General features: G+C 41.9%; 1 non-coding gene across 1 annotated transcript; it reads right to left on the bottom strand.

Moving 5' to 3' along the window:
* Nucleotides 1–7,653: 7,653 nt before the first annotated feature.
* On the bottom strand, nt 7,654–7,760 carry LOC148565721 (small nucleolar RNA R71). Its single transcript, XR_015885046.1, has one exon. It is a non-coding gene; the product is annotated as a small nucleolar RNA R71 (small nucleolar RNA).
* Between the last annotated feature and the right edge of the window lie 7,602 nt (nt 7,761–15,362).

Raw genomic sequence — 15,362 nt, forward strand, 5'->3', positions numbered from 1 at the left:
TTAACTGGGTGAACCTTTTCAGATTGTGACTCAGCGTTGCTAGAGTCCCCAGATAGAGGTGTCCAGAGTTCTTAAGCACACTCTTTTTGCTTTAGACCACGACTTTAACCGTTCAGTCTCAAGCTTTTCACTTGACACCTTCACGCCACAAGCACATGGTTAGGGACAGCTTGGTTTAGCCGCTTAGGCCAGGATTTTATTCCTTTGGGCCCTCCTATCTACTGATGATCAAAGCCTTGGGTCCTTTTACCCTTGCCTTTTGGTTTAAAGGGTTACTGGCTTTTTCAATCTGCCCTCCTTTTCCTGCATTTTGGGACAGTAATGGATTTTTTTGCTTTTTATTTTTTTTCTTTTTCTTTTTGCCATTTTTTTTGCATGCATATAATTTTTTTTCTTTTGTAACATGCTTTTTCTTTTGCTGCTTTTTCTTGCTTCAAGAATCAATTTTTAGATTTTTCAGATTATCAATAATATTTTTCCTTTTTTCCTTATTATTTCAAGAGCCAACATTCTAAAATTTCAACTTCAAATCTGCACTGTTTAATCATACATTCAGAAAACAAAAGTAAATGACACCACGTTAACATAATTGAACTACTTTTATTTTAAACTTTAAATTCATGCATCTCTCAATTCTTTATAAAAAATTTTATTTAAGCAAGGTGAGAGATATATGGAACATTTTACAACTTAAAGACATCAATACAAATGATCATGCAACTAGAACAAGAGAACAGAGAAATAAACAGACAGAAAACAGAAAAATAACAGGAAAGGGGTGTAAAAGATAACGAATCCACCGTTAAGGGTGGCATCTAGTGCTCCTCCTTAAGGATCCAATGTGATGCTTGATCTCTTCTATGTCATCCCTTTACCTTTGTTGCTCTTCCCTCATAGCCATTTGGTCTTCCTTTATGGCTATTTGGTCTTCTCTTATTTCATTGAGGGTGGTGGCATGTCCTTGATGCTCCATCCTCAATTGCTCCATGTTAGTACTCAATTCTCCAAGAGAAGTTTTCCATTGATCCCAAGAGCTTTGGGGAGGAAAATACATCCTTTGAGGCATCTCAGGAATCTCATATTGAGGCTGTTGCACGTGCTCTTGTGCATGTTCTCTAGTTTGCTCCATCCTCCTCTTGGTGATGGGCTTGTCCTCCCGAATGGAGACATCTCCATTTATGACAATTCCAGCTGAATTGTATAGATAACATATGAGATGTGGGAATGCTAACCTTGCATTGGTGTAAGGCTTCTCAGCTACCTTGTACAATTCTTGAGGAATAACTTCATGTACTTCCACCTCAGTTCCAGTCATGATACAATGGATCATGATGGCTCTGTCAACAGTCACTTCTGACTGATTGCTAGTAGGAATGATGGATCTTTGGATGAATTCCAACCATCCTCTAGCTATGGGCTTAAGGTCAACCCTTCTTAGTTGAATGGGCTTGTCTTGGGAATTTTTTTTCCACTGTGTTCCTTCCACACAGATATCTGAGAGCACTTCATCTAATATCTGATCATAGTTGACTCTCCTAGTGTAAGGATGAGGATCTCCTTAGAATAGAGGCAAGTTGAATGCCAAACTCACACTTTCTGAGCTGAAATCTAAGATTTTTTCTCGGACCATGGTGATCCAATTCCTTGGGTTTGGTTTCACACTAGTGTCATGATTTTTAGTGACCCATGCATTAGCATAGAACTCTTGCACCATGAGAATCCCAACATCCTAGATGGGATTGGTTAGGACTTCCCAACCTCTTCTCCGGATTTCTCTTCGGATTTCTGGATACTCATTCTTCTTGAGATTGAAAGGAATCTCAGAGATCACTTTCTTCTCAGCCACTACCTCATAGAAGTGGTCTTGGTGGGGTTTGGTGATGAATTTCTCCATCTCCCAAGATTCAAAGGGATTGGCTACTGCCTTTCCTTTCCTCTTCTTAGAGGAGTCTCCAACTTTGGGTGCCATGAATGGTAATGGAAAGAAAAAAGCTATGCTTTTTCCACACCAAACTTAAAACTTTGCTCATCCTCGAGCAAAAATAAGCAAAGGAGAAGAATGGAGTAGAAAAAGAAGAAAATAGAATTAGAAACAGGGAGAGAAAGGGCTCAGCCTTGTAGGGTGTATTAGGGTATGAGAGGTGTGTGTATGAAGGGGTATGAAGTGGGGTATTTATAGGAAAGGGGTAGGGTTAGGTTTGGCCAGAGGGTGGGTTTTGGGTGGGAGATTTGATTTTGAAGTGGGTAGGGGTAGGTGGGAGTTATGATGGTCATGGGGAAGTGGTATGAATGTGATTGGGTTAGGGTTTAGAGGAAAGTGTGTATGGGAAAGTGTGAAAGTAAGTGGGGTAGGTAGGGTAGGTGAAGATGCTGTGGGACCCATAGGTCCTGAGAGGCTAGGAAATCCAGTTTCCCTGCTCTCTGCACTGGCATTTGAATGCCCAGGGGCTGCTCCCTGGCTGGCGTTCAATGCCAGCAATACTGCCCATAAGGGGCATTGAACTCCCAGTGAGGGCTTCCTCATTGGCGTTCAACTTTGACACTCCATCCAGCGTGCTCTATTTTCACTGCTGTGAAATTTTGTCTCTTAACTGATGCATATGATCATGACTCTAACAACTGAAAGAAAAATAAAATAAAAGAAAATAAATATGGTTAAGTAAGGTTGGGTTGCCTCCCAACAAGCGCTCTTTTAATGTCACTAACTTTACCTTTAACACCTTATGGAGGTAAGTATGGGCTCAGATTTTTGCCCCTGACAGTGAATTTTCTTCCTGTCCTCTCATGAATGAGCTCTACATGCTTTAGAGATAGGACACGACTCACTGTATGTGGTAGTACTGGCTTCTTAGTGAAGACAACTCTCATGCCAGGTGAGAGGCCTTCAGTTGGGACTTTCTTGTCCCTCCAGCCTTTAGGTACTTTCTTTTAGTACTTTTGTGCTTAGAGCTTGTTGATGGCTGCCCAACATCAAACTTAGAATTGATGTCTAGGGGCTCTGTAAAGCTCTGCACAGAAAGAGAGGGTTGGAACACAAGGTGTTGCACAGTTGTCTCTTTCTTATCAGAGGGGGAATTGGGATTGGACATCTTGAATAAGATATAGTCCTCTCCTAATTGGAAAACTATTTCTCCCTTAACTACATTAATCAAGGCTTTTGCAGTAGCTAAGAAGGGTCTTTCAAGGATGACACAGTCATCCTCATCCTCTCCAATATCCAAGACAATGAAGTTTGCAGGGATGTAGTAGTTTTTAACTTTGACCAAGACATCCTCTACTAAGCTATATGGCTTCTTCATGGTCTTGTCTGCCATCTCTAGTGAGATGTTCGCAGCTTTCACCTCAATGATGCCCAGCTTCTCCATTACAGAGAGTGGCATGAGGTTAATGCTTGACCCTAGGTCACACAGAGCTTTTTCAAAGGTCATAGTGCCTATGGTGCGAGGAATCAGAAAATGTCCAGGATCTGGAAGCTTCTGTGGTAGCTCTTGCTGAACCAAAGCATGGAGTTCTTTGGTGAGCAGTGGGGGTTCTTCCTAGGAAACAAGCAACTTGCTCTTCCCTAGTGTCTTCATCCTCATTTGAGGATGAGTAGTCATCAGAACTCATACACTACAGAAGTGCATGCAAAGGAACCTCTATTGTCTTTATGGTTTCCTTTGGTTATGGGCTAGAGAGTTCTTGAGTGGGCTTTAAGCACTCAAAGGGTGTGCTTTGACTGGCGTTCAATGCCAACTCTGTTAGCTTATTGGGAGTTGAATGCCCTTGCTGTCCACCCTGACTGGCGTTAAACACCAGTCCCTCTAGTATTCTGGGTATTGAACGCCCAGCAGGGATGTCCTTGCTGGCGTTCAACGCCAGCTTCCCTGGGGTCATGGGCGTTGAACACACAGAGAAAGGTTTCTCACTGGCGTTCAGCGCCAGAATGGCTGCATGGTTGGGCGTTGAACGCCCTGTGAGGGGTTCCTCACTGGCGTTCAACACCAAGAAGCCTGCCTGGTTAGGCGTTGAATGCCCAGTGAGGGGTTCCTCACTGGCGTTCAATGCCAGGAAGCCTGCGTGTTTGGGCGTTGAACGCCCAGCCAGTGCTACCTGGCTGGCGTTCAATGCCAGCTCTTCTGCCAGGATGTGCATTAAACGCCTAGTGAGGGGTTCCTCACTGGACTTTAACGCCAGGCTTGCTGCCAATATGTGCGTTGAACGCCCAGTGAAGGCTTCTTCACTAGCGTTCAATGCCTTCCCAATCTCCTCTGATTCGGCCATGTCTTCCATGGTTATGGTCTTGCACTCTTCTCTAGGATTATCCTCAGTATTACTGGGAAGAGAGTCAGGAGGAGTCTTAGGGATCCTCTTGCTCAATTGACCAACCTGTACCTCCAAATTTCTAATGGAGGACCTTGTTTCATTAATGAAACTATGGGTGGTTGATGCCAGGGCATTTTGGCCAGTTTCACTGACCTTTTCTTTATGGTTTTAGGGTAGTTTCATGCACTTTCTTAGGAAATAAGCAAGTTTTGGGTAAATAATCACTTACATCTTGATTCAAGCAAACATTGTGAATTTTACATGATTTCATGAGAATTATGCATGAATTAAATGACAAAATTGAATGATGCATGTCTCATAACTTGGATTAGAGCTTTGATGCACTTTATTGCTTGATTTCAGGACAAAGGAAGCAAGGAAGAACCACGTTAGTAGCCACATTAGTCTAGCTAACGTGACCACTAATGTGGAATGTAGGCTAGCTTGCAACGTTAATGAGAAAAGTGATCGCCATTAATGCCTTCGTGAGCCATCATAGCCCACGTTAGTTGCCACGTTAACTATGTTAACGTGGAAGCTAACGTGGAAGAGAAGTAGAACTCCAACGTTAGTGGTAAAAGTAAGTACCACTAACGCTCCAAAGTGGTAATTGTCCACGTTAAGAGTCACGTTAACTCAGTTAACGTGAACTCTAACGTGGAAAAAGAAGATGAAGCCAACATTAGTGACACTCACCTTTGTCACTAACGTTAGACCAAGCTCATAATGGCCACGTTAAGAGCCACGTTAACTCAGTTAACGTGGACTCTAATGTAGGGAAGCAAGGAATGGCCAACGTTAGTGACACTCACCTTTGTCACTAACATTGGACTAAGCCACTTTGAGCCACGTTAGTTGCCACGTTAACTTAGTTAACGTAGAAGCTAACGTGGAGGAGAGAATGATGAGCCAACGTTAGTGACACTCACCTTTGTCACTAACGTTGGAGATGGCTATCAATACCATGTTAGAAGTCACGTTAACCTAGTTAACGTGAACTCTAACGTGGGAAGAAGGGGCATTTTGAAGCGTTAGTGACAAAGGTAAGTGTCACTAACGCTCTCGAAGATTTGGTAAGCCTACGTTAAAGGCCACGTTAACTATACTAACGTGGACTCTAACGTAGGGAGAAAGGGGGGGCTCTCAATGTTATTGAAAAAGGTAAACCCCAATAACGTGTGCGAAGGACCAGGAGGCAACGTTAGTGGTCATGTTGGTGCCACTAACATTGAAGTTAACGTGGACCATTCTTGGGTTAGGAACGTTAGTGAAAAAGGTGATTGTCACTAACGTTCTCGAACCCACACTTTCACTTAACGTTAACGCCACTAACGTTCTAAGCTAAAGTCCATGCCTACTTCACACACTCTCTCTGCAAGTAAAGCTAAGCCCACTGAAGATGATAACTGCTTCAACTCAAGATCCAAAGGCCCATATCCAAGACTTGAAGAAGCAACTAGAAGATCAGAAGAATAGTATAAATAGGGAGAACTTTGAACTAGAAGAAAAGCTTTTGGGCATTATTAGAATTACTCTCTGTATTTTTACTTTCTCTGTAACTTCTAGTTTAATTTTTCAGAATGCATTCTCCATCTTTGTTTTCCATTCCCAGAGCTATGAACAACTAAACCCCTTTCATTGGGTTAGGGAGCTCTGTTGTAATTTGATGGATCAATAATAGTTTTCATTATTCTTCTTCTTTCTTTTCTATTGATTTTACTAGAAAGCTTTCAATCTTCATCCAATTGAGTAGTTATCTTGGAAAAGAAGCTATTCATACTTGGATTTCTTCGGAACCTTGGAAGAGGAATGAAGAGATCATGCTAGAAATGCTTTCTCATGTTGGACCAAATTGGGGTTTGGATGGATATAGTGACATATAATCCCGCCAACACTTTGATTTAGAAATACATGTGGTATAATCAGTGACCATACCTCATCTCTTCTCATGAGCAATTGGACCAAAGAATTGGCTATTGATCAAGATTTGAGAGATTGAATTACCAAGGAATTGGAATTCAATCACTTAAGATTGCCAAGGAGATCAATGAATGCATTGATTGAGGAAGAGATGAAAATGAACTTGATCCGGAGGATGCAACATCCCCTAAGCCCAATGAACTCCCCATTTCTGATCTTACCCATTCTCTTTAATTTCTGCCAATTACTTTTATGATCATCTTCCCCATTCCCATTTAAGATTCTGCAATTTACTTTCCATTATCTATTTTCAGCTCTTTATTTCCAGCATTTACATTTTTTGCTATTTACTTTTCCGCCATTTAATTTCCTGCAACTCTCAAACCAAATTCTGCTTAGCTCAACTAGAACATTCCTCCAATTAAAGTTGCTTGACCAATCAATCCCTCTGGGATTTGACCTCACTCTTTTGTGAGTTATTACTTGACGACAATTCGGTATACTTGCCGAGGGAGATTTGTTAAGAGACAAGTTTTCGTGCATCAAGTTTATGGCGCCGTTGCCGGGGATTGATTTTGTATCAAAAATGATTAAATTGGTGGATAACTAGATTGAGCATTTTCCTTTTGTTTGATTTAGTTTCATCTGAGTAATTTACTTTCAGTTTTAGTTATTTCTTTCCCTTTATCTTTCACCCATTAGTGGTGTTACCTGCATTTTGTTTTAATATTTGGTTCATTAACCCACTAACTGTTTGATATATTGCATCACTCACACTAACAGCATTTCTAACAAGAACACTTTCTGCATCTATTTCCTTGCTTGTGCTTTATTGGTTGTATGATAGGGAGAAGAAGCGGGGCTTCAACTTTCTTTGATTCTAAACCTGAGAGGACCTTCCTTATATTAGGGAGGGAAGCAAGAGGGAAGAGAGTAGTTGGTGCGGAGGAAGAGGAGGAATACTTTGAACTAAACATAGATGATAACATGGAGAACCATCATGAAGAAGAAGCTCACAACCATGGCAGAGAAGGTCCAGCGCATCAGGCTGGACAAGAGAGAAGATTTCTGGGTTCTTACATCAACCCAAACCCAGAAAACTGTGGAAGTAGCATCCAAAAGCCAACCATACATGCCAACAACTTTGAACTAAAGCCACAACTCATCACCCTTGTTCAGAACAACTGTTCATTCGAAGGAGGTGTCCAAGAAGACCCCAATCAACATCTAACCACATTCCTGAGGATATGTGATACTGTGAAGTCTAATGGTGTTCATCCTGACACCTATAGACTGCTCCTATTTCCCTTCTCACTCAAGGACAAAGCAGCTAAGTGGCTGGAGTCTTTCTCGAAGGAGAGTTTAACAACTTGGGAAGACGTGGTGAACAAATTCTTGGCAAAATTCTATCCTCCTCAACGAATCAACAGGTTGAGAGCTGAGGTACAAACCTTCAGGCAACAAGATGGTGAGACTCTTTATGAAGCATGGGAGAGGTTTAAGGACCTAACAAGAAGATGCCCGCCAGATATGTTCAATGAATGGGTGCAGCTGTACATTTTCTATGAAGGCCTTTCGTATGAATCAAAAAAGGCAGTAGACCACTCATCCGGGGGATCTCTGAACAAGAAGAAGACCATTGAAGAAGCCATAAATGTCATTGAGACTGTAGCAGAGAATGACTACTTCTATGCTTCTGAAAGAGGCAACACTAGAGGAGTGATGGAGCTAAACAATGTGGATGCACTGCTAGCTCAAAACAAGCTTATTACCAAGCAGTTGGCTAACCTTACCAAAAAGATGGAGAGAAACCAAGTAGCAGCAATCACCACCTCAGCAGCAGAGGATGAGAGTGACCAGGAACAAGCCAACTACATTGGAAATTTACCTAGGCAGCACCATGACCCATACTCCAAAACATATTATCCCAGTTGGAGGAACCACCCAAACTTTGGGTGGGGAAACCAACAGGATCAAGGCCAAGATCAGAGACGCCACAACCCCAACAACAATGCAGCTCACCAACACTCCACACCGAGGTCATATCAACACCCACCTAACAACACCTCTCAACATCCATACCAAAGTCAAAATGGCCCTTCTCATCCTTCCAATCTCAACTCATCACCATCCGAGGATAGACTCTCAAAGATTGAAACACTACTTGAAGGCATATGCAAGGAGATCCAAGATAGTAAGGTGTTCCGAGAGGAAGTGCGATCCAACATGCAAAATCAAGATGCTGCCATCAAGAAACTGGAGACATAAATTGGCTACCTATTTCAGCAAGCTCCTGGCCATGACCTTTGCAGCAACATTGAATCAAGGCCAAGGGAGAAGTGTCAAGCTATCACCCTCAGAAGTGGGCAGGAATTGAAGGAGACTTCCAAGCAACTACAAGAGAAAGATTCAATTGGAAGAAAGGAGGAACAAGATGAAGTTCAAGTCCCCACCTCCAACTCACATCAAAAGGAAGAAGAGCTGAAGCCATATGTTTCGAAAGTCCCATATCCTCAACAATTGAGGAAGAAGGGGGATGACAGCCAGTTCTCCAGATTTTTGGAAATCTTCAAGAAACTGCAGATTAACATACCCTTTGCTGAAGCAATAGAGCAAATGCTGCTCTATGCCAAGTTCTTGAAGGAGTTGATGACCAAGAAGAAAAGCTGGAAGAACAACGATACTGTGATACTAACCGAGGAATGCAGTGTCATCATTCAGCATAAACTGCCCCAGAAATTGAAGGATCCTGGGAGCTTCCAGATTCCTTGTATTATAGGAGAAATAACAGTGGAGAAGGCTCTATGTGATTTAGGAGCCAGCATAAATCTGATGTTTGTAGCTATGATGAGAAAAATGAAGATTGAGGAGGCCAAACCAACAAAAATGGCCTTACAACTGGCAGACTGATCATTCAAGTTTCCTCACGGCATAGTAGAAGACTTGCTAGTGAAGGTAGGAGACTTTATCTTTCCAGCAGACTTTGTAGTGTTAGACATGAAGGAAGGAGCTAAGGCTTCTATCATCTTGGGTAGACCATTCTTAGCTACTGCCGGAGCTGTCATCGATGTCCAAAAGGGCGAGCTTACCCTTAGACTACACAATGAAACAATGATGATCAATGTGTTCAAGGCCATGAACTACCCACATGAACCATTGGGAGAATGTATGAGGTTGGACTCACTGGAATATGTAGTACAAGAGACTTTTGAAGAAGAAGAACTTGAGGGGTTAACAGAAGAGGAGGAATCAGCATCAAGCGAAGAAGCTGCAATAGCTGAGGTTCAAGCTCAGTGCACAATAGAGGAGAAGAATGGAAAGAAAGAAGCACCCAAACTTGAACTAAAGGCACTGCCACCCACTCTCAAGTATGCATATCTAGGAGAAAATAAAAGTTATCCAGTGATCATAAATTCATTTCTCAGCCAAGAACAAGAGGAAGAGCTACTCCAAGTATTGCAAAGGCACAAAGATGCCATAGGATGGACCCTTGTTGACTTGAAGGGAATCAGTTTGGCCATATGTATGCATAAGATATTGTTGGAAGATGATGCCAAACCATCCATTCAACCCCAAAGGAGGCTGAACCCAGTCATGAAGGAAGTGGTACAGAAAGAAGTCATGAAGTTGTGGCAAGGAGGAGTGATCTATCCGATCTCAGACAGCCTATGGGTTAGTCCTGTACAAGTTGTCCCAAAAAAGGGAGGAATCACTGTAGTCCCCAATGAGAAGAATGAACTAATCCCTACAAGGACCGTCACAGGATGGCGGATGTGCATAGACTACAGAAAACTCAATAAAGCTACACGAAAAGATCATTTCCCCCTTCCTTTCATGGATCAGATGCTGGAAAGGCTTGCAGGACATGCATATTACTGTTTTCTCGATGGTTATTCAGGATATAACCAAATAGTGGTTGATCCAAGAGACCAAGAAAAAACCTCCTTCACTTGCCCATATGGAGTGTTTGCCTACAGGCGCATGCCATTTTGGCTATGCAATGCACCTGCAACCTTCCAACGCTGCATGCTCTCCATTTTCTCAGATATGATAGAAAAATTCATCGAAGTCTTTATGGATAATTTCTCAGTATTTGGAGATTCCTTTCCTAATTGTCTAGATCACCTAGCCCTGGTGTTAAAGAGATGTCAAGAGACCAATCTGGTCTTAAACTGGGAGAAATGTCACTTCATGGTAACAGGAGGAATAGTCCTTGGACATAAGGTATCTAACCAGGGCATTGAGGTAGACAGAGCTAAGGTGGAACTCATTGAAAGATTACCTCCACCAAGTGATGTCAAGGCAATTAAGAGTTTTTTAGGGCATGCTGGTTTTTACAGACGGTTTATTAAAGATTTTTCAAAGATAGCCAAGCCCTTAAGCAATCTCCTTATATCTGATAAACCATTTGTCTTTGATGAGAAGTGCATGCTAGCTTTCGAAAACTTGAAAAAGAGGCTGTCCTCTGCCCCTATCATTTCCCCACCTAATTGGAACTTACCATTTGAACTGATGTGCGATGCATCTGACTTCGCAGTTGGGGCAGTGTTAGGACAGAGAAAAGAGAACTTAGTCCATGTAATATACTATGCCAGCAAAGTCCTCAATGATACTCAAAGAAACTATACCACTACTGAAAAGGAGTTGCTGGCAATAGTTTTTGCATTTGACAAGTTTAGATCATACCTCATTGGTGCCAAAGTAATAGTTTTTACAGATCACACAGCACTTAAATATTTGTTTGCCAAGCAAGAATCAAAACCAAGACTAATAAGATGGATCTTGTTGTTGCAGGAATTCAACATTGAAATTAGAGACAAGAAGGGAGTGGAGAACAAGGTAGCGGATCATCTGTCCAAAATCCCTCATGATAAAGGTGGAACACATGGTACAAGTGTGAATGAATGTTTCCCAGATGAGCAATTAATGACGGTTCACAAAGCACCTTGGTTTGCAAACATTGCCAATTTCAAGGCAACTGGGGCTTTACCTCCAGAGATCAACAAACATCAAAAGAGAAAGCTCATCAATGATGCAAAATATTTTGTCTGGGATGAGCCATATCTCTTCAAGAAGTGTCCAGATGGAATCCTGAGAAGATGTGTTTCGGAAGAAGAGGGACGAGAGGTCTTGTGGAATTGCCACGACTCATGCTATGGAGGCCATTTTGGAGGGGACAGAACTGCAGCCAAGGTGTTACAAAGCGGATTCTTTTGGCCCACCCTTTTCAAGGATGCCAAAGAACTGGTAAAGAATTGCAATGAATGTCAAAGAGCTGGAAACTTACCCAAAAGAAATGAGATGCCACAAAATTTCATCTTAGAACTGGAACTGTTTGATGTGTGGGGAATCGATTTCATAGGACCATTCCCAACCTCATATTCAAACAAGTACATCTTGGTAGCAGTGGATTATGTTTCCAAGTGGGTAGAGGCTATTGCAACCCCAACGAATGATAACAAGGTGGTCATGAACTTCCTCAGAAAGAATATATTTAGCCGGTTTGGAGTCCCACGAGCACTCATCAGTGATGGAGGGAGCCATTTTTGTAACAGACCACTAGAAGCTCTCCTCCTACGATACGGGGTGAAACACAAGATTGACACGCCTTACCACCCCCAAACAAGTGGGCAAACTGAAATATCTAACAGAGAGCTAAAAAGGATTCTGGAAAAGACTGTGGGAGCATCAAGAAAGGATTGGTCGAAGAAGCTGGATGATGCTCTGTGGGCATACAGAACGGCATTCAAAACACCAATCGGGATGTCCCCATACCAACTGGTGTATGGAAAGGCTTGTCATCTACCATTGGAGCTGGAACACAAAGCCCTCTGGGCTTTTAAGCTGCTAAATTTTGATAGCATTGCTGCTGGTGAAAAGAGGGCCTTGCAGCTAAAAGAAATAGAGGAGTTCAGATCTCAAGCCTATGAAAATGCCAAGATTTATAAGGAAAAGGCAAAGAGAAGGCACGACCTCCATTTGACACCCAGGAGCTTCGAAGAAGGACAGCAAGTGCTCCTCTACAATTCCAAATTAAGACTTTTCCCTGGGAAACTCAAATCAAGGTGGTCAGGACCCTTTCTTGTCACAAAGGTCTCGCTGTATGGGCATATAGAAATCATGGAGGAAAGTTCAAAGAGGACGTTCACTGTGAACGGACAAAGGCTCAAACACTACATGGGCAACATGGGGGAAAACCCCAAAGTGAAGTATCACTTCAAATAATGGAGGAATCGTCGAGCTAGCGACGCTAAAAAAGCACTTTGTTGGGAGGCAACCCAACCTAAGGTAGTTTTCTTTTCATTTGCATTTCAACAAAAATCACAAGTAGTTTTCCCCGTATTGTGAGGAGCTAAGTTTGGTGTTACACACCAAAGCAATACAAGAGTGAGTGTGTAATTCTAAGTTTGGTGTTCCACCAAAGATTTCAGTTAGAATCACACTACACTCATTCAAGAGCAAATTGCTTGATCCAACCAATCAGGGGAACCACTTAACAGTAGTTAGTTTCTAGTTCATAGTTATTTTGCTGATAACAATACATGAGCTTTTCTACATGTATTCAACTTGCTGTATTAGGCAAGGAACTAAGTTTAGTGTTCACACACCAAGTTAAGTTCAGAAATTCACAAGCATACATGCATACTAACTATGTCTCAAGTGCTTTGGGAACAAGCAACTTCCAACGACTTTGCAGGAATCTCCTGGAGAATTGGTGCACCATTATCCAAGAAGGCAAAGAAAAATGCAAAAATTATGGATGATGACAAACAAGAAGGAGAGCATGAGCACCCCCATGAGAAAAAGGTGGTGGAGTTTCCTCATTGTCCCATCTTTTTTAAGTTTTAAATAAGGAAAATCATGTATAAAATAGAACATGCTTCCATGGTAGTTTAGGTTTTTCTATGTTGTCTTTAGTATTTTTCTTGCCTTTTTCATATGTGTGCTGGTTCAAGTTACATATCTTCATCTGCATCTTGCTTATTGTATGTTTGTCCTTTTAAGCTAAATAAAAAGAGATGTTATGAAAGACCAGAGTGGAGTTCAATTTGTGGAGTAAGTCCTTAAATTTGTGGTGTAGTAATCACTTAGCTAAGTTGGTTCACCAACAAGGTGGGAAGGCAACTATCTGTCCTGAATCATATGCTTGAAACACACCCCATGAGACTAGCTAAATAATAAGATCCCAGTAAGAAAAAGGAAAAGAACACTAAGAGTTGAAAAAGAAAGAAAGGTAATAAAGAATAAGGCTAGGCACCAAGGGCTTGAACCTTGAGGGATGTGTCTGTGGTGCTCTTGTACCAAGGATCTGCTTGGATGAATAAGTTCTTAAGAGTGCTTCATCACTTGGTAACTTGGGTTAACTAACCCGGGATTATCAACTGAAAATCCACTATCAAGAGCAACCTTGCTACAGAACATTTAGTAACCCAAAGAGGTGCTGGACACCAAGACCTCAAGGAAAGAAAATAACAAACCATGTGCCTGTGGTGTGCATGTATGGGGGAGAGAGACTTGAGGGAGTAAGTCCTTAGGGGTGTTTCAACACCTAGCACCTTGAACCAACTGGTTCAGGAGTGTTGGCTGAAAACTTATCTTAAAGAGTCGCCCTCTCACAGAACACTTAGCCTAAGGATGCAATAAACCTTGGAAAGACAAAGGGATCAATAAATAACAGTCTCAAGAGGTTCCATCAAGTGAGTATTCCAAGGCATGATAAAGGTTTGAAAGCCAGTAAAGGAATGAACCTAAGTTGCTATGCATGAAACCCCCATAAAACCAAGGACATGACTTCCATAAGAATGATTCATTCATCTTGTCATTTCATTCATCATTCTCTTGTTCCAGTACTTGCTTAGGGACAAGCAAGCTTTAAGTTTGGTGTCGTGATGCCAGGGCATTTTGGTCAGTTTCACTGACCTTTTCTTTATGGTTTTAGGGTAGTTTCATGCACTTTCTTAGAAAATAAGCAAGTTTTGGATAAATAATCACTTACATCTTGATTCAAGCAAACATTGTAAATTTTACATGATTTCATGAGAATTATGCATGAATTAAATGACAAAATTGAATGATGCATGTCTCATAACTTGGATTAGAGCTTTGATGCACTTTATTGCTTGATTTCAGGACAAAGGAAGCAAGGAAGAACCACGTTAGTAGCCACGTTAGTCTAGCTAACGTGACCACTAATGTGGAATGTAGGCTAGCTTGCAACGTTAATGAGAAAAGTGATCGCCAATAATGCCTTCGTGAGCCATCATAGCCCACGTTAGTTGCCACGTTAACTATGTTAACGTGGAAGCTAACGTGGATAAGAAGTAGAACTCCAACGTTAGTGGTAAAAGTAAGTACCACCAACGCTTCAAAGTGGCAATTGTCCACGTTAAAAGTCACGTTAACTCAGTTAACGTGAACTCTAATGTGGAAAAAGAAGATGAAGCCAACGTTAGTGACACTCACCTTTGTCACTAACGTTGGACCAAGCTCATAATGGCCACGTTAAGAGCCACGTTAACTCAGTTAACGTGGACTCTAACGTAGGGAAGTAAGGAATGGCCAACGTTAGTGACACTCACCTTTGTCACTAACGTTGGACTAAGCCACTTTGAGCCACGTTAGTTGCCACGTTAACTCAGTTAATGTGGAAGCTAACATGGAGGAGAGAATGATGAGCCAACATTAGTGACACTCACCTTTGTCACTAACGTTGGAGATGGCTATCAATACCACGTTAGAAGTTACGTTAACCTAGTTAACGTGAACTCTAACGTGGGAAGAAGGGGTGTTTTGAAGCGTTAGTGACAAAGGTAAGTGTCACTAACGCTCTCGAAGATTTGGTAAGCCTACATTAAAGGCCACGTTAACTATACTAACGTGGACTCTAACGTAGGGAGAAAGGGGGGCTTTCAACGTTATTGAAAAAGATAAACCCCAATAACGTGTGCGAAGGACCAAGAGGCAACGTTAGTGGTCACGTTGGTGCCACTAACGTTGAAGTTAACGTGGACCATTCTTGGGTTAGGAACGTTAGTGAAAAAGGTGATTGTCACTAACGTTCTCGAACCCACACTTTCACTTAACGTTAACGCCACTAACGTCCTAAGCTAAAGTCCATGCCTACTTCACACTTTCTC

This window comes from Arachis ipaensis, chromosome B5 (assembly GCF_059453495.1).
Source record: "Arachis ipaensis isolate K30076 ecotype BB chromosome B5, ASM5945349v1, whole genome shotgun sequence".
Lineage (NCBI taxonomy): Eukaryota > Viridiplantae > Streptophyta > Magnoliopsida > Fabales > Fabaceae > Arachis > Arachis ipaensis.